This window comes from Ambystoma mexicanum, chromosome 1q (genome assembly GCF_040938575.1).
Source record: "Ambystoma mexicanum isolate Mex_15411 chromosome 1q, UKY_AmexF1_1, whole genome shotgun sequence".
NCBI lineage: Eukaryota > Metazoa > Chordata > Amphibia > Caudata > Ambystomatidae > Ambystoma > Ambystoma mexicanum.
This window is the reverse complement of record NC_090922.1, coordinates 591,531,657-591,551,777: the sequence shown is the minus strand read 5'-3', so window position 1 is coordinate 591,551,777 and position 20,121 is coordinate 591,531,657. Positions and strand designations below refer to the sequence as shown.

The window sequence follows — 20,121 nt, the reverse complement described above, 5'->3', positions numbered from 1 at the left end:
GATGCGCAGGGACAGCCCAAACTCTGCGCGGAGACTCGCGCAAGGCGCTCGACGACTCGCACAGATGTTCCGGCCCTGTGATATGATATGATAGGTTATTTATAACGTGCTTAATACCCAGCAGTTTCTAAACGCGGACCGGGGGATCGAACCTGTGGTGCTGCGTGTCGTCTTGGTTCCAAGACTAGCACGGCACCCCTGAGCGAACTCTGCACAAGTCCCAAGAAAGTCCTGTGCTGTCAGTTTCATGAATCAACAAACGTGGATTTGCGTGCAGCTTGCCATCCAAGTTACCTGTTTTCAGGGCAAATAATTCCATGAATCTGGTCCTTTGTGTCTTGGCCCTGTAATGTTTGTGTAATACAAATTAAATAAATCGTTTGATTTTGTGACTCATTTTATTTGCCTTGTTATAGATTTAGCAATAACAATGCTGCTTCCAGGCCCATGCCGCCACTTATTGCATGGCACACTTCACTGTCCTGTAGTTGTGAATGTTTTAATTGCTCCTTGGAGCTTCCATTACCCGTGCTTGACTAAGCAGGGACCCCTGTTCACTACATTTGGTACTGCAAGCTACCCCACGTACTGCTTGCTGACTACTGGGAACTCGGGTAATAACTATTTTAATCGGCGATCATGGACACGCTGAAGGCTATAATTCTACCAGCATAGGTAGCGACCAGACCTACATTTAAAGGATTGCCATCTATCTACCTAGGAGGTTCCGGTATCAGCAGCTGCGGGCGACAACCACGCAGCCTTCTTCACTCCATACCCGGGCAGTGGCTGCGCACGTCACCTGGTAACAACTTCTGGTACTGCACTCTTCTAAACAGTTGTGCGGATGCCTCCATGACGAAAATGATGACCTCCAAGTACCTTTACAATATTTAACGATTATAATAAATATCTGGTGGGAACTGGTCTCCTTCAATTCAATTAAAAACATGTTTTTTTGTGAAAAAGGCCCATAAAACATGTTCAGCCATAATACCACACCATCATTTAATTCATTACATAAGTGACGAAAAACAAACTTTCGAAAATAAGAAATACAGGCACCAAAGTGCACTATACTGGTGATAAACGACTCTAAGAAAACCTTAAAATGTGTATAAATCATCAAGCCATTGTGCTCCATTATCTACGGCTTCCTTGTAACACTTAGATGAATTACATTTGTTTTCACGGATAGAAGAGTGTTCGTTTACAAGCAGCCAGAGTGCAACTTGTTGAAGAGCTACGGGCTTCAACACGGGACATTCTTCACTTGATACCCGACTGTTGGCTACAGACTCCCCCTGTTAACGACTCTGTGTACTGCATTCTTGTTAAAAAAAAAAGCTTCCTCTGACCTACAAGTAACTTTATAGTAGGCACATTTTATTAATGAACATGGAGTAGAGTTGCTTTCAATGTATTCAAGTGAATGTTTATTTGGGGAAAAATGTCCACAAAACATTTGCCGTGCAAATTGAGTAAACTGCCAGATACGCATGGCAGGCTGCGTTTACAATGGATCGCTAAGGGGTCCATCTGCTTTTTACTGGCAGATAAAGCTGGAGGAACCCACAGGGGTCCACAGCATTTGCGCTGGCAGAAAAATGCATGCCTTGCAAATGCTGGGAGTATTTGTTTTGCAGAGAGGAAAGGAGCACTGGAAACGCAAGGCTGCGTTCTACCTTTCCTCTTTACCATACAAATTAAGGAAATGGGCCATGGCGTGAATCAATGGCGTAAAAGTCTTCCTTTAGGCTTCTTCGTTTTCGACTCCATTCCCCCGCTACCCCTTTTTAACACATGGCTGTAAATAAGCCACTATGGGCTGATTCACAGAACGTTTTCCTATGGGATTGTGCCATTAAAAACCGCTTTGGTGAATCAGTCCCTATGTGTCTTGTCCCTGTAATGTTTGTGTAGCAAAAATTCAATAAATTGTTTTATTTTGTGACTCATGTTAATAGCCTTGTTATATATTTGGAAAAAACAATGCTGCTTCCAGACCCACACCACCAATTATTGCATAGTGGTGTCAGCCCCCATTAGGCCAGCCTCCCCTTTTCCAGGGCGGGGGGGATCAGACCATACACCATCTTTTACTAACCAAATAATAGACCGACAGTACTTATACATTTGGAAATAAAAGGTCACATTTTATTGGAGCATAACCATAAAGGGGGAAATCCTAGTCCTAAACACATCATGGTTAACAACCATACACTTCTAAAGGTGGCCCAAAAGCAGGGCAATGTTATAGTTCTGATTGTTCACAGTGTCCCCTTGCCGTCCATGGCTTTAGCAAGGCATCAGACATACGGTCCAGTTTGTACTGTACGCAGTACTTCCTCGTCAGGCCACTGAATCTTGCAGGTGAGGAACCTCAAGTGTCTCTAAGGGACTCAGTGTCCATCGTTCGAATTTGGCTTGAGTGCTGCAATCGGGAAACCTGCCCACAGTTCAAACCGCGGCGTCGCTCTCCTCCCCGGCTAGGACTGCCCCGAACTGCGCCTGTGACAGAAATGGAACAATTAATACATGGTAAAGGAAAAACAAGCAAACTGTATTTACCAACTTACACCTCGAAATCCGGTTAAACAAAATGTAACATATTTACACATCTTGATCCAAATAACCTCTTTAATGCTAAATGCTACCTACATCTGTTTCAATAAACCCAGAAAGTTTAAGACCTAGTGCAGATCGTACCCTACCCATCATCCACAGTTCCCATGGACCTACGACCTTGAGATCAGTTGTACCTAAATTAAGTGGCTGAACCCCCTCTTTTACCTTGGTCTGATACTCATGACAAAGTAACACGGGCTACTTAGCTGTTCTAAATTGGCCAGGAAGGGTGAGGGTGGGTGGGACTTCAGGCAGGGGGGACAGGAAAGAGACTGAGCTCCAGTCCCCCTGCCTTATATGCCATCCCCAGGGCACGCCGGATATTCCAGCCACCCCTGGTGATGCCCCTTCCTCCCGGAGGAAAGACAGGAGATCCTGCAGAGAGGAGGGGGTGGCCAGATGGGCGTCCCGCTATGCGGGCTGTCCCTCTAGCACCCCTTTCGGGGGCTTGGACATCCCCTTGGTGGTGTCAGCCCCCATTGGCCGTGCCTCGCCTTTTCGAGGGGGTGAGGGGGATCATACCACAGACCATCACTTACCACCCAACTAATAGACCGACAGTAGTTATACATTTGGAAAGAAAAGGTCACATTGTATTGGGGCATAACAATAAAGGGGGCAGTCCCAGCCCTAAACACATCATGGTTCAGGACCATACACTTCTGAAGCTGGTCCAAAAGCAGGACAATGTTATAGTTCTGAATGTTCACGGTGTCTCCTTGCTGCCCATGCCTTTAGCAAGACATTCACTCCAGATTGTACTGTAAACAGTACTTCCGCCTCGGGCCACTGAATCTTGCAGGTGAGGAATCTCAAGTGTCCCTAAGGGACTCAGTGCCCATCATCTGAATTTGGTTTGAGTGCGGCCATCAGCAAACCTGCCCACAGTTCAAACCGCAGCGTCACTCTCCTCCCTGGTTAGGACTGCCCGAACTCTGCCACGTTTTGGGGGTGGCCCCCCTGCAACTCCCACGAAAAGCTTCCAACTTCCCATTGCTCCAGCCGCAGCTGACCTTGAGAGGGCACACAGCATGGCTGTGGGGAACAGGTCTTTCCCTTTATCTGATACAAGTACCCTGTCTGCCACCAGTTGGGAAGGGGGCAAATGTAGGCAGGCATATCTAACGAATCCCGGGCCCTCAGCCTTTGTAAATTTCTCAATTCCTTGGCTGAGCCTGCGCCTGGACTTCTCCATGCACATGCGAAAAGTCGTCCCGTACCCTTACAATCTGGGCACCACCTCAGGCCAGATGATGTCAGTACCAGGTGATTCTAGCGCCCGTGTGTGCAGGCCTAATTTTATCTGGGCCCATAGTCGGCCCCTCCCCAGGGTGAAGCGATCGCTACCACCCCAATGCACCACAAACACACGGGGCGCCGGCCAATTTCTATTATTGCACCACTCATTTTGTAACTGTTCATAAGCACATGTGTATTTACTCACACCTTACGCTTCCCATCTAAATTAGTCCTCCACTTTGATGTCCCCCAGTCGATTGAACTACTGTCTCCCTTGGCCGTAAAATAATTTCACTTACCTGACTAATGTAGATCATTCCTGGCAGCCCAAAGTTCCCAGCTTTCCTGCGGTTGGCACATGTTCCACTTCTCTGGTGCATGACCGCCAAGTCCACCCCTTTCCCAGAGCCTGTGTAGGTACCCCCTTACTTCCCGGGCAGTAAATGACCACTGAGTATACCCCTTTCCCAGAGCCTGTGTGGGCACCCCCTTACTTCCCGGGCAGTAAATGACCACTGAGTATACCCCTTTCCCAGAGCCTGTGTGGGCACCCCCTTACTTACCGAGCAGTAAACAGACAGGTCCAGGCTGGTAGGTGTGTCCAAATCAAATCCCTATGTTATCCAATTGATGTTTTTGGGGGGGCTTTGTTCAAAAATCACTTTTCGTTGGGAACCTTCCCAAACCGGGGGGCTCTGACCCTCCTGGCCCACCCTGTGGGCTGATAAATAAGAATCTCTTTACATGTATGTGAAGGCTGGCCAACTACTAATTCAAGATTGGTAGCCCTTCACCACGACAAAGTCGTTTGACGCTCACATTTATGCTTCTCTTCTAACTTATCTCCAAGTTCAATGTCCATCCTCCTATTGACTTTCTGACTCCTTTGGCCAAAACATGCTTTCACTTAGTTGCCTTTGTATATCAGTACTGGCACTATCAGTGCCCCAAAGCCTGCCGGTGGCCCATGACTACCTAGTCAGTGATACCATTGAAGGCCTATGTGGGCCCCCAAACCTGGTAACCATGAACCGGCCTGTTGGTCGAGACCCTCAAATTGTGCACAAACCGTAATTTCAATTATCGGTGCACTTGTGCCATCCTCCCGTTTTTACCGTGGTATGTATCTGGTGGCAGTGTCCCCACAGCTAGCCCAACCTCACAGGGCTGTGGTGCTATGTTACTGGCCAGACCTTCAAGTTGTACGTAAACCACAATTTCAACTTATCAGTGTATGTATGCCATCATCCAGTCTTACCACAAACATGTACCATGTGTGAGTGTCCCACAGTTTACCATTTCAAAATTTCTTGGTGGTCATTATGGTACCTTTGCTGGCCAGACCAACAACTTGCACCCAAACCACAATTTAAAATTATTAAGGAGCTTATGCCAATGTCCAGTTTTCCCATGTGCCTGTACATTGCGGGAGGTTCCACAGTTCAATAAACCTTTGGAGATCTTTGGTCCGTGTTACTCGACAGACCATCCAGTTACATAAAGTGAAAGTTGAACTTATCGTGCATTTACGCCATCCTCCAGCCTTACCACTGGCATGTCATTGTGGGAGTGTCCCACAGCTTGCCAAACCTTTCGGGATTGTTATGCTGCGTTCCTGGTCACACTCCTGGGACCAGACTTAGGTGGTCATTGACATCCTCTATTATCGTCATATCCTATGATAACAAATAATCACAAATCTGTTATTCACACCATAAATATACAGAACAGTGTCCCCCACCTGACACCATCAAGAAATAACCCTCAGTGGATCCCCAAGTCCATCAACCGTAGATTCCCATGGCCAACCAGCTGCTGGTGAACACACTTCTGTTGTATAGAACTGTGACGCTGCCACCAGAGTGCAATCCACCAAGCTATCTCAGTTTTTTAAAACCTGATGTGAACCTGGCCATGATCAGAGTCACGGCAGAATTACTCTGGTAATTGTTTGTTGTTTACATTTGTGTGCAATTTAGACCTACAATTTTCACTGTGTGTGTTTAAACCACACCAATTCAGTAGAAGCTACTCCCTCATTATACCCTGTTCAATGCCGGTATGCCTGCCCCCACTGGCCTGCCAGCCCTATCCCGGACACTGGAAGCAGGCAATTTTAGGGGTATTTAAATCAAGATAACGGCACCTTCTTAACCTTTCTGTTTTTAAAACATTGAAACCAAAGTGCAAATATGCTATGCCAGGCAACCCTCACCCCCCAGGGCTCTGACTGTGCCACAAAATTGTCTCTTGCTTAAATGGAAAATTGCACACAATTGTAACTACCAATTACTTTCCTTTATGACCCAGTACCAATAGCACCCATTACGATGAAATAAGCTGCCAGTTGTGTATTTCAGAATCTGTACTCAGCAACACTGGTCAAACTACTGACCATACAATGCGTAAACGCATCTTAGGTTCTTTGTGGCCATGAGCCTAAAGGCCTTTAGTCCATTCCATGCCTGTCACCTGACCATTTTAATATCACTCAAGCCATGCTAGCATCAAACTCCTTCCTACCTTTTATGACCAGGTCTACTGGCACCCCTTACACCATCAACATCCTCAATATCAGTGCACGTGAACAAACTTTTCAATGGGCTATGTATGCCTAGCACTAGTATTACCCATAAAAGACTATGCCAAGATGTGCACCAACTGAATAGAGGACCAGCCTGGCAAATGTGATGCAAATTGATCATTTTTGAAGATATCTGATCTAGCCGCCTGGTCCGCAAGGCTTCTAGGTTTTCGATTCCCATTCCCCCACACTCCTTTTAACACATGGCTCTAAATACGCCACTGTGGGCCTGATTCACAGAACGTTTTCCTATGAGATTGTGCCGTTAAAAAACGATTCAGTCCCTATGTGTCTTCATTTTAATTGCCTTGTTATATATTTGGAAATACCAATGCTGCTTCCAGGCCCACGCCACCAATTATTACATAGCACACATCAGAGTCCGCTAGTTGTGAGTTTTTGTATTGCACCTTCGGGCTTCTATTTCCCGTGCTTGACTGAACAGGGACCCCTGTTAACTACATTTGGTACTGCACCCTGCCCCAAGCACTGCTTGCTGACTACTGGGAACTCTAGTAATAACTATTTTATTCCACGATCATGGACTCGCTGAAGGCTATAATTCTAGCAGCATAGGTAGCGACCAGACCAACATTTAAAACAAGGGATTGCCATCTATCTACCTAGGAGGTTCCTGTATCAGCAGCAGCTGCGGGCGACAACCACGCAGCCTTCTTAACGCGATACCCGGCCAGTGGCTACGCACGCCACCACGCCACCTGGCAACAACTTCTGGTATTACACGCTTCTAAACTGTCGTGAGGATGCCACTGTGCCGAAAATTATGACCGCCAAGTCCCTTTACAATATGAAACTATTATAATGAATTTGTAGTGACAGCTGGTCTCAATCAATTGAATTAAAAACATGTTTTTGGGGAAAAAGGCCCATAAAACATGTTCAGCCACAACACCACACCATCATTTCAATGATAAGATATGAGAAAAAAAAACTTTGAATACAAGAAATACAGGCACCAAAGTGCACTGTACTTGTGATAAATGACCCTAAGAATACATTCAAATGTGTATAAATAATCAAGCCACTGTGCTCAATTATCTAGAGCTTCCTTGTAACAATTAGATGAACTACATATGTTTTCAAGGATAGAAATATGTATCGTTTACAAGTAGCCAGACTACTACTTCTTAAATAGTTACGGTACCGTATATTCTTCACTTGATACCTGATTGATGGATACAAACGCCACCTGTTAACGACTCTGTGTACTGCATTCTTGTAAAAATGTTCAGAAAGTGATCAGACCTACAAGTCACTTTCTAGTAGGCACATTTTATTAATGAATATGGTGTAGAGTTGGTTTCAAAGTATTCAATTAAAAGAATATTTATTTGGGAAAAATGTCCACAAAACATTTGCCTTGCAAATTGAGTAAACTGCCAGATACGCATGGCAGGCTGCGTTTACAATGGATCGCTAAGGGGTCCATCTGCTTTTTACTGGCACGTAAAGCCGGAAGACCCCACATGGATCCACAACATTTGCGCCGGCAGAAAAATGCATGCTTGCAAATGCTGGGAGTATTTGTTTTGCGGAGAGGAAAGGAGCAGTGGAAACACAAGTGGTGTTCTGCAATTCCTCTTTAGCATGCAAATTAAGGAAATGGTCCATGGCGTGAATCAATGGCGTAAAAGTCTTCCTCAAGGCTTCTACGTTTTCGATTCCCATCCCCCCAACCCCTTTTTAACACATGGCTGTAAATAAGCCAATATGGTCCTGATTCACAGAACGTTCTCATATGTGATTGTGCCATTAAGAAACGCTTCGTGAGTCAGTCCCTATGTGTCTTGTCCCTGTAATGATTGTGTAGTAAAAATTAAATTCATCGTTTTATTTTGTGAATCATTTTAATTGCCTTGTTATATATTTGGAAATAACAATGCTGCTTCCAGGCCCACGCCACCAATTGTTATATAGATAGCACACATCAGAGACCTCTAGTTGTGAATCTTTGTATTGCACCTTCGTGCTTCTATTTCCCGTGCTTTACTGAACAGGGACCCCTGTTAACTACATTTGGCACTGCACTCTGCCCCAAGCACTGCTTGCTGACTACCAGGAACTCTAGTAATAACTATTTTATTCCCTGATAATGGACATGTTGAAGGCTATAATTCTACCAGCAAAGGTAGCGACCAGACCTACATTTAAAGCCAAGGATTGCCATCTATCTATCTAGGAGGTTCCTGTATCAGTAGCTGCGGGCAACAACCACGCAGCCTTCTTAACTCGATACCCGGCTGTTGTGTACGCCTCACGTTACCGCGTTGCGGGACATGCAGCGAGTTGAATAAAAGCCCCGCCCCCGCCAGGAGGAGAGCAGTTCCAGGCACACAACGAGCCACTGTCTGCGTCTCCTTTGTTCATGCTCTGTAGCCAGGCCTCGACCCGCGGAGCCCCACGTGGTCTCTCCCTTGCCAGCACACCGGCAGGAGAAGCCATTACACTGACGATGAGGAAACGAACCATGTCACACCACGTGCGTTTGCTTCAACAAAAATCCCTCGACATGGGTGACATTTTTGGAAACACGATGGGGGGCACATCCCCCATCAAAAAAAAAAAGGAAAACACCCTTCTTTCACCTGACAAGAACCACACCATTGCCACTCATATTTGGAGCCAGCCAACAGACCTCCAGGCAGTCCAGGCAAGACAGCACCACCAGCTACAATCCCCCACCCCTGAGGTGAGGAAATTTCGGCGCACGCTCTCCACTACAGCCCTCATTTCAGTGCACCATGGCATCAGGCTTATCTACACCCATGCCGGGCACGCCATCGAGGATTTCGGCCAACCTAACGCCCACAACACCGCCCCCGCGACCGCAAGGAGGTACCACAATGGCATTCAGACCTTTTGACCCATATACAGACACCTCATCTGTGGGCCCCTGATGGCTGCTGTGGGTCCAGAAGTTTGAAATGGCCATGGACTGCAAAGACATCACAACACCCAGGAAAATGAGGTCACACCTCCTGCTCAACGTGGGTGACGAAGTCCTACGCATCTTCAACTCGCTCGTCATCGGAGATGGTTTAGACGTCTACCAGCTGGCAAAGGACGCTCTCACAGCCCATTTCATGCCACAACTAAACCCAGACTACGAGACGTTCATTTTCTGCACCACCATCCAGCTAGAAGAGGAAACGCTCGACAACACATATCACACGAGACTCAGAAAACTTGCGCTCTCATGTGAGTTTGACAACGTCAAAAAAAGAGATCAGACGCCAAGTCATAAACGGCATGCACTCAGAAAATCTACGCATGATGGTGTTGAGAGAAAAGGGCATCTCACTGGCCAGAATCCTTGAATACGGATGTCAGATGGAACTATCACACGCGAGGGCGGCACACATGAGCACCACCCTGCAGAAGCTCCAGCTAACACTGATGACAGCGACGATAGCGCAAATCGCCAGCCGCCAACAATCAATAGAAGACTCCAGCGATGCAAACAATCCATCTCAGTGGCAATCAAGGACCCCAGGGCCCGCCGAATGTGAATGGTGTGGAGGCGTACGTCATGGAAGGGGAAACTGTCCAGCACAGGGAACCACGTGCGGAGCACGTGGCCGGAAGGATCACTACGCAAGAGTCTGCAGATCATCAGGACCCGCACAACGCCCCCCCCGCCGCAACAAGAAAAAGGGGCCCAGAGAAAAAAAAGACGGCCAACTCATCCACCGACGAAGAATGTGATGGCGACAGCGTCACAACAAAAGAGACAGATAGTAGACAACTGAGAAGAGGGAGGAAAGTCTACCTAGTCTCAGCACTTGACCAGAGTCACAAAGTCGCCAAAAAGGCAAAGAAGACGGAAATGCCTAGTAGCCATTCAAGGCCAAGAGACTCAAATGACAATCGACACGGGGCATCAGTGAACGTCATGCTGGCTACCACGTTCCGAAAGCTACGCCCCCCCCAGTCCTAAAGAAAACAGACACGCTTCTATTCGCCTACGGGTGTGAAACTCCATTACCAGTGGTAGGACGTTTTCAGACAACTCTTAGCAGAAGCGACCGAACACTAAAATCCAAGGTGTATGTCGTCGACTCGGGCATCGAGTGCCTGCTGAGTGGGGATGCAGCAGAAGACCTAGAGTTGATACGTTTTGTCTGCAACATCACAGATCAATCGGACATTGGCGTCCTCCTTGACAAGCACCCAGGCCTCCTCAAAGGTATCGGATGCCTGAAAGGCAAACTCATCAAACTCCATATCGATGAATCAGTGCAGCCCCGAGCAGTGCACCACAGATGGACACCTTTTCACATGAGAGACCTAGTCGAAAAGGAGCTGCGTGAACTCAAGAATGCCGGTTTCATAGAGGAGGTCACTGGGCCGACACCATGGGTGTCACCCATGGTGGTGACTAAGAAGCCAAAACAACCGGGGAAGGTGAGGATCTGCATCGACACGTGCCTCCCCAATGAAGCCATCAAGCGGGAATGGCACATCACCCCCACACTGGACGAAATCATCACAGACCTCACTGGATCAAAGGTGTTCTCCAGGATTGACCTCAATGCTGGATACCATCAGCTAAAACTGCATCGAGACTCGAGGTACATCACAACGTTCTCCACGCACCTGGGTCTGCGCCGATACAAAAGACTGAGCTTCGGCATATCATCAGCGGCCGAAGTCTTTCAGCAAGCCATCCAGGAAGTGATACAGGGCATCCCGGGAGTACTCAATGACAGTGATGACATTCTCATCCACACCAGCGACAAGCAAGAACACATGCGTCGCCTCGAGATGGGAGTTAGCAGGCTGGAGGCCGCAGGGTTAACCATTCATCGGGAAAAGTGTGAGTTTGTGAAGGATGAAATCATCTTCTTCGGATATGTGTTTAACGGTGCAGGAGTCTCAGCTGACCCACAAAAAGTCGCAGACATCAAGGAAGCCTCACAACACCTACTGAAGGGCGCAGTTTCTTGGGGATGGCGACGTACTGCGGGAGATTTATCCCCAACCTGGCAATCATGTCCGAGCCACTCAGGAAACTCACGAAATTGAACATTAAATGGGCCTGGGGCACCAACAGCTAGGAGGCTTTCGAGCAGATCAAGACGTCCCTATCGGACAACACCACAATGGCATACTACGACCCCACATTGTCAACAGAACTATATGTTGATGCCAGCCCCGTCGGCCTCGGGGCGATCCTGGACCAAGTAGCCCTGACAGGTGAGACCAAGCCGATTGCCTATGCGCCCCTGCCTTAACTACCACTGAACAAAGGTACTCCCACATTGAGAAAGAGGCCATTGCGGTACTGTGGGGCTGCCACCACTTTCACATATACCTGTATGGATGAAAATTCAAAGCATACACGGACCACAAGCCTCTCATCCCCATATTTGCAGGATCCTCCTCACACCCCCCGGCGAGGATAGGGAAATGGTTGCTACACCTGCAACAGTACGAATTTGAACTGACATACCAACCTGGCACTAGCAACCCCACAGACTTCCTATCCAGACACCCGAAAGTGGCCACGTCAAGGGAAGTGAATGTGGCAGAAGAAACCGAGGAAAACACATCTGCCAGGTCGTCCACATGATGACACCCAGAGCGATCAGCATCGAGGACATCATACAAGCTACCCAAGCTGACCCCTGCTGCGACCTCGTCAAAGACTCCATCATCTCCGGCAAATGGAAATTGTTTCTGCGAAACGTACACAATCGCACGCACGAAGCCAGAGACTTCCTCACAGGCATATTCCCGGTACGACAAGACCTGTCCGTCACCAAGGAAGGCCTCATACTAAGAGGAGCTCAGATCGTCAAACACACAGGGCTCCAAGACAGAGTCATTGCGCTAGCCCACGAAGGTCACCAAGGCATGGTTAGGACCAAAGCCAGGATCAGACACAGAGTATGGTTCCCGCACATCGACACCAAGGTAGAACAGCTTATAACAGCATGCCTACCATGTCAGATCACAAGCGCACCACCGAACCCTGAACTCACACAAGCAGCAGAACAAAGGGTCATGAAGATGGGACGCAATCAGCGTTGACTTCTGCACGGTCCATGAAGGCACGTACCTGCTGGTAGCAATCGACAACTACTCAAGATATCCCGAGGTGGAATTTGTGTCATCTACCTCTGCAGACATGGTAATGCCTGCTCTGGAGAAGATTTTCGCCACCCATGGCCTACCTCGCTGCATCCGGAGCGACAACGGGCACCCTTCCAAGGGGCGGAAATCAAGAAATACTTGCATGATCTGAACATTCATTATCACCACATCACGCTGAGATGGCCCCAAGCCAATGGAGACGTGGAGCGGTTCATGCATACCCTCAACAAGGTGCTACGCCTATCCCGGGCGCCCTCCAGCCCCTGGAGGGTGGACCTGTATCAATTCCTGTGGAACTACAGCGTGACACCCCACAGCACCACATGGTTACCACCGGCAGATGTCTTGTATGGGACAGTGATAAATTCATCCATTCCACACCACCCAAGCCGCCTACAGATGCCTACGACAGTGAGCACACTCACTAAAGAAGGATCACAGCGAATGAGCGCATGAGCACCAAGAGACATGCAAAGGAATCCAGACACCAATTCGGTGATTAAGTGTTGGTGAAGAGGAACCCCTGGAAAATGAAACTGGACACCCAATATGACGTGGCCTCCTGGACCATAACTCAACAGCGAGGAACCATGATAATGGCCACACGACGGCAACGACAGATCACCAGGAACGCATTATGGTTCAAGGGAGTGCCACGACAAATGTGGACTGATGGGGACCAGCAGCCCTCGGAAGAAGCAGGGTCACTACCGGAAGATGAGTACCAACAACCCGGGGAGGGGTCGACTGAGGAGCACAAGACAGACTGCTAGGCAGAATCCTGTGCAGTGCCCTTAGGGACCACTACACACAATTAAGACTACAGGTGATGATACAAGTTTTACCTTTGGTACAAGCCTGTACTACTATGTCATAGTGGTAGCAGTGGCGGAGCAGCCAGGCCTATCTCAAGAGTATATGAGCAGTAGCAAGGATTACACAAAGGGACCACAATTACTGTGACTCAAGCAAACACTGACTCAAGGTAACAGGTAGAAAAATATAAGTACATTTATTTTTACACCATTCGTTATAAACACAACACTTCTATTAAACTTCAATAAAAACCACACGTTAAATATGCTACAACTAACCAATTCACTTTGTACAGTAAGTCTCAAGGTAAGTACCCTGTGTTAGAATTAACCAGTGTTAGGCACAAAAACACATTACCGCGGATACGATTGCGATCACTTTTTGACAGTTCGGTCTACTAAACAAACGCGTATCCGTGACATGAAATGCTACCGGGGCAAAAACACACTTAGCACCTGAGATACCCAGAGGGGGATGGAGGCAAAAATCACAGGCAATATTTTGGTTAGGCAGGCAGAATCAAGAAACACTCAGAGATAGGAGTTCAAAAGTCAAAGGGGCGGAGCCAGGGTCGAAAGACACCAGAGCCAGTTGCCGAAGATCACACAGTCTAACAGTTCACGATTCAACAGAGCCAAAATTACTTCGATATTGTCAAGGTTCGGAAGCAAAAGTTATAAGAAGGAGGGATGAGGGCGGCAGCAGCAACACAGAATTAAAGGTGCGCTCCTTAAAAACAGGAGAGGCTCTTCAGGTGGCTATCCGGACCACTACAGCAGTTTGCAGCGATTTCGACCATGGAAGAGGATCCTCTGGCTGTAGAAGATGAGCTGGTTATCCCCACCAAGCTCAAGGGAAGAAGACTTCGGACTAGATCTTCTCTGAGTCGTTGAAGGCCAGATAGATCAGGACTGCAGCAGGGCTTCACCGGGACAGGGTAGTTGCAGCAGCCGTTGTTCTCTCCACTTCTCTTCGGTTCCTTGTAGTTCCAGTGGCGACTCTCTGACTTCTAGCCCAAAAGACCTGCCTTATATGCGAAAAACCCCCATTCACGCAGACTGGCTGTCAATCACCCAGCAGGGGGGTTGTCCAGCCCGGACAATTACCCTGGCCAATCATGACAAAGTGTGACTTGGGTTTCTTACGATACCCTGTGCAGGGAGTGACTACACCCCTGCCTCACATTCAGCCCACCTAGACACCCAGGCGCCTTGAGGAGGGCTTCTGGGCAGAAGCCCACCAAAAGACAGTGAACAAAGAAGGCAAACCTATTTTGGCGAATAAACCCAACCGCAGCCAAAAGAAAGACGATTTGGTCAAGCGGGTTTATGTTCAAGGCTAATATAATAGCCAAGAACAGTACGACGTTTATCTAATATAATCGCGGTAGAAAAGTTAGGGTAGATACCACTGCCACCAGCCAAGTCTAAATGTTAAAAGAGCGAAACAATGCTCTAGGAGGTACAGATAAAAAGGGATATGAGTTAACCCTTTCCAGTACTCCATGGAAGATGGGGTGTACTGGATCTGTGGTAGATTGACTAAGTAAAGTTAATGGTAACTTTACTCTTTTCTGGCGGACAATAGTCGCCTCAGAAATGGAGTCGAGGGAAGTCTCAAAGACAACCCTGTGCCACGGCACTGAAGGTGCTGTGTGACACACACAAAGAAGGGAGCTACTGAAGTGGTGTACTTCAGAGTCCACAATCACAAAAACAGATGGAAACACATAGCAACACACAGGTAAGAGTGGGGGAAAAGCTATCACTCTTACCAGATGGAAAAAAATAAACTCCAGAAGTCCAGCAAAGCTGCTGGGGGACTCACTAGGTGAGGGAAATTAGCCATAAATGAGAATTCTCCCTAACACAGACGAACTGCTAGAGGAACCGAGGGAGGCGTCTCTAAGTAAGGCAGATGAGCCGCAACAGAAAACGATCAGGGGGACAGCCCCTAGATGTGGGCACTATACCCTATGAACTGCACCAAGAGCCCCAGAAAAGTTAAGAGACTACGGGCCTCATTACGAGTATGGAGGCAGCCATGCCCTTAATAAGGGCATGGCTGCCTCCATACCGGGCTCCATTACCAGATTCCTCCAATGAGGACTTACCGGGCTATTCCAACCATGGAGGACCCGGTAAGTCCTCATTGGAAAAACCCTTCCCCTTTCCCATTTGAGCCCCCATAGGGCTCAAAGGGGATGGAGCTAATTACGGGCCTGCCAATAGCGGGCACGTTATTAGCTCCTTGGTCCCCCCTTACCAGACATCTGGTCCGGGTCCCGCAAGGGAACCTCGTAATAGGTGCTCCCGTAATGAAGGGTGCCGATCCCGTACCGGCACGCTTCATTAAGGGAGCGCCTGGGTTATAATGAGGCCCTATGAGTGGTAGGACTATAACGTGTGTTGGACTAGAATGCACAGTAGAGTTAAGTTGAATCAGTTGGACGTGCTTGTATTTAGTGTGTTGTGTTTTAAGTTGTTGGGAAAAAGGAGGAATGTTGCGGAACGTGAGGCAAGTTGAATAAAAGCCCCGCCAGGAGGAGAGCAGTTCCGGGCACATCACGAACCACGGTGTGCGTCTCCTTTGTTCATGCTCTGTAGCCAGGCTTCAGCCCACGGAGCCCCACGTGCTTTCTCCCTCGCCAGCGCACCAGCAGGAGAAGCCATTACACCAGCCAGTGGCTACGCACGACACCTGGTAGCAACTTCTGCCACTGCACTCTTCTAAACTGTTGTGCGGATGCCTCTGTGCCGAAAGTTATGACCGCCAAGTCCCTTACAATATGAAACTATTATAATGAATATGTACTGCGAGCTGGACTCATTCAATTCAATTAACAACATGTTTTTTTTGGGAAAAGGCCCATAAAACATGTTCAGCCATAACACCACACCATCATTTCAATCATAAGAAAAACAAACGTTTGAATACAAGAAATACAAGCACCAAAGTGCACTGTACTGGTGATAAATGTCCCTAAGAATGCATTGAAATGTGTATAAATAATCAAGCCACTGTGCTCAATTATCTAGAGCTTCATTGTAACAATTAGATGAACTACATATGTTTTCAAGGATAGAAATATGTATCGCTTGCAAGTAGCCAGACTGCTACTTGTTGAAGAGTTACGGCCTTCCACGCGGGATATTCTTCACTTGATACCCGATTGGTGGATACGCAAGCCACCTGTTAACGACTCTGTGTACTGCATTCTTGTAAAAATGTTCAGAAAGTGATGGACCTGCAAGTCACTTTCTAGTAGGCACATTTTATTAATGAATATGGTGTACAGTTGGTTTCAAAATATTCAATTAAAAGAATATTTATTTGGGAAAAATGTCCACAAAACATTTGCCGTGCGAATTGAGTAAACTGCCAGATACGCGTGACAGGCTGCGTTTACAATGGATTGCTAAGGGGTCCATCTGCTTTTTTACTGGAACCTAAAGCTGGAGGATTCTCCCAGGGACCCACAGCATTTGCCCTGGCAGAAAAATGCATGCCGTGCAAATGCTGGGAGTATCTGTTTTGCAGAGAGGAAAGGAGCGGTGCTAATGCAAGTGGTGTTCTACAATTCCTCTTTAGCATGCAAAGGAAAATGGGCCATGGCGTGAATCAATGGCGTAAAAGTCTTCCTCAAGGTTTTTTACGTTTCGATTCCACCCCCGCCCCACCCTCCCCACCCTTTAACACATGGCTGAAAGTAAGCCACTATGGTCCTTATTCACAGAACGTGTTCCTATGGGATTGCACCTTTAAAGAACGCTTTGGTGAATCAATCCCTATGTGACTTGTCCCTGTAATGTTTGTGTAATAAAAATTTAATAAATCGTTTTATCTTGTGACTCATTTTAATTGTCTTATTATAGATTTAGAAATAACAAAGCTGCTTCCAGACCCACTCTACCAATTATTACATAGCCCACCTCAGTGTCCTCTAGTTGTGAATATTTGTATTGCACCTTCGGGCTTCCATTACCCGTGCTTGACTGAACAAGGACCCCTGTTAACTATATCTGGTACTGCACTCTGCCCCAAGCACTGCTTGCTGACTACTGGGAACTCTAGTAATAACTATTTTATCCCACGATCATGGACACGCTGAAGGCTATAATTCTACCAGCATAGGTAGCGACCAGACCTACATTTAAAGCCAAGGATTGCCATCTATCTACCTAGGAGGTTCCTGTATCAGCACTTCACTCGATACCCGGCCAGTGGCTACGCACGCCACCTGGTAACAACTTCTGGTACTGCACTCTTCTAAACAGTTGTGTGGATGCCTCCGTGCCGAAAATTACGACCGCCAAGTCCCTTTAGAATATGAAACTATTATAATGAATATGTAGTACCAGCTGGTCTCATTCAATTCAATTAAAAACATGTTTTGGGGGAAAAGGCCCATAAAACATGTTCAGCCATAACACCACACCATCATTTTAATCATAAGATATGAGAAAATAAAAAAACGTTTGAATGCAAGAAATACAAGCACCAAAAGTGCACTGTACTGGTGATAAATGACCCTAAGAATACATTGAAATGTGTGTAAATAATCAAGCCACTGTGCTCAATTATCTAGAGCTTCCTTGTAACAATTAGATGAACTACATATGTTTTCAAGGATAGAAATATGTATTTGGGAAAAATGTCCACAAAACATTTGCTGTGCAAATTGAGTAAACTGCCAGGTACGCATGGCAGGCTGCATTTACAATCGATCGTTAACGGGTCCATCTGCTTTTTACTGGAACCGAAAGCCGGAGGACACCACAGGGATCCACAGCATTTGGGCCGGCAGAAAAATGCATGCGTGCAAATGCTGGGAGTATTTGTTTTGTAGAGAGGAAAGGAGCAGTGGAAACGCAAGTGGTGTTCTGCAATTCCTCTTTAGCATGCAAATTAAGGAAATGGGCCATGGTGTGAATCAATGACGTAAAAGTCTTCCTCAATACTTCAACGTTTTCGATTCCCATCCCCCAACCCCTTTTTAACACATGGCTGTAAATAAGCCAATATTGTCCTGATTTACAGAACGTTCTCATAGGCGATTGTGCCATTAAAAAACGCTTAGTGAATCGGTCCCTGCGTGTCTTGTCCCTGTAATGTTTGTGTAGTAAAAATTAAAATAATCGTTTTATTTTGTGACTCATTTTAATTGCCGTGTTATATATTTAGTAATAACAATGCTGCTTTCAGGCCCACGCCACCAATTATTACATAGCACACATCAGAGACCTCTAGTTGTGAGTTTTTATATTGCACCTTCGGGCTTCTATTTCCCGTGCTTGACTGAACAGGGACCCCTGTTAACTACAGTTGGTACTGCACTCTGCCCCAAGCACTGCTTGCTGACTACTGGGAACTCTAGTAATAACTATTTTATCCCACGATCATGGACACGCTGAAGGCTATAATTCTAGCAGCAATTACATTTAAAGCCAAGGATTGCCATCTATCTACATAGGAGGTTCCTGTATCAGCAGCTGCTGCGGGCGACAACCACGCAGCCTTCTTAACACGGCTGCGCACGCCACCTGGTAACAACTTCTGGTACTGCACTCTTCTAAACAGTTGTGTGGATGCCTCCGTGCCAAAAATGATGACCCCCAAGTCCCTTTACAATATGAAAATATTATAATGAATATGTAGTGCCAGCTGGTCTCATTCAATTCAATTAAAAACATGTTTTGGGGAAAAAGGCCCATAAAACATGTTCAGCCACAACACCACACCATCATTTCAACCATAATATATGAGAAAATAAACAAACGTTTGAATACAAGAAATACAGGCACCAAAGTGCACTGTACTGGTGATAAATGACCCTAAGAATACATTGAAATGTGTATAAATAATCAAGCCACTGTGCTCAATTAACTAGAGCTTCATTGTAACAATTAGATGAACTACATATGTTTTCAAGGATAGAAATATGTGTCGTTTACAAGTAGCCAGACTACTACTTGTTCAAGAGTTACGGCCTTCCACACGCGATATTCTTCACATGAAACCTGATTGGTGGATACGCACGTCACCTGTTAACGACTCTGTGTACTGCATTTTTGTAAAAATGTTCAGAAAGTGATCGGATCTACAAGTCACTTTCTAGTAGGCATAGGGATCCACAGCATTTGTGCCGGCAGAAAAATGCATGCCGTGCAAATGCTGCTGGGAGTATTTGTTTTGCAGGGAGGAAAGGAGCGGTGTAAACGCAAGTGGTGTTCTGCAATTCCTCTATAGCATCACATTAAGGAAAATGGGCCATTTCGTGAATCAATGTCGTAAAAGTCTTCCTCAAGGTTTTTTATGTTTTCCAGTCCAATGCCCCCCCTCCACCCACTCCTTTAACACGTGGCTGAAAATAAGTCACTATGGTCCTGATACTCCAGTAATAACTATTTTATTCCGCGATCATGGACACGCTGGAGGCTATAATTCTACCAGCATAGGTAGCGACCAGACCTACATTTAAAGGATTGCCATCTATCTACATAGGAGGTTCCGGTATCAGCAGCTGCTGGCGACAACCACGCAGCCTTCTTAACACGGTACCCGGCCAGTGGCTGCGCACGCCACCTGGCAACAACTTCTGGTACTGCACTCTTCTATACTGTTGTGAGGATGGGTTCGTGCCGAAAATTATGACCCCCATGTCACTTTATGATATGATATGATATGGCATTTGTAAAGCGCCTATACACAAGTGTTTCAAGGCGTGACGAGGCAGG

General features: G+C 46.8%; 1 long non-coding RNA gene across 1 annotated transcript in view; it reads right to left on the bottom strand.

Annotated features, from left to right (window-relative positions):
- Nucleotides 1–2,128: 2,128 nt before the first annotated feature.
- Nucleotides 2,129–20,121, bottom strand: part of LOC138532951 (uncharacterized) — a 113,442-nt gene continuing 95,449 nt past the window's right edge. The window contains exon 2 of the long non-coding RNA XR_011284867.1: nt 2,129–2,511. This is a non-coding gene — a long non-coding RNA (uncharacterized lncRNA). The remainder of the gene's footprint in view (nt 2,512–20,121) is intronic.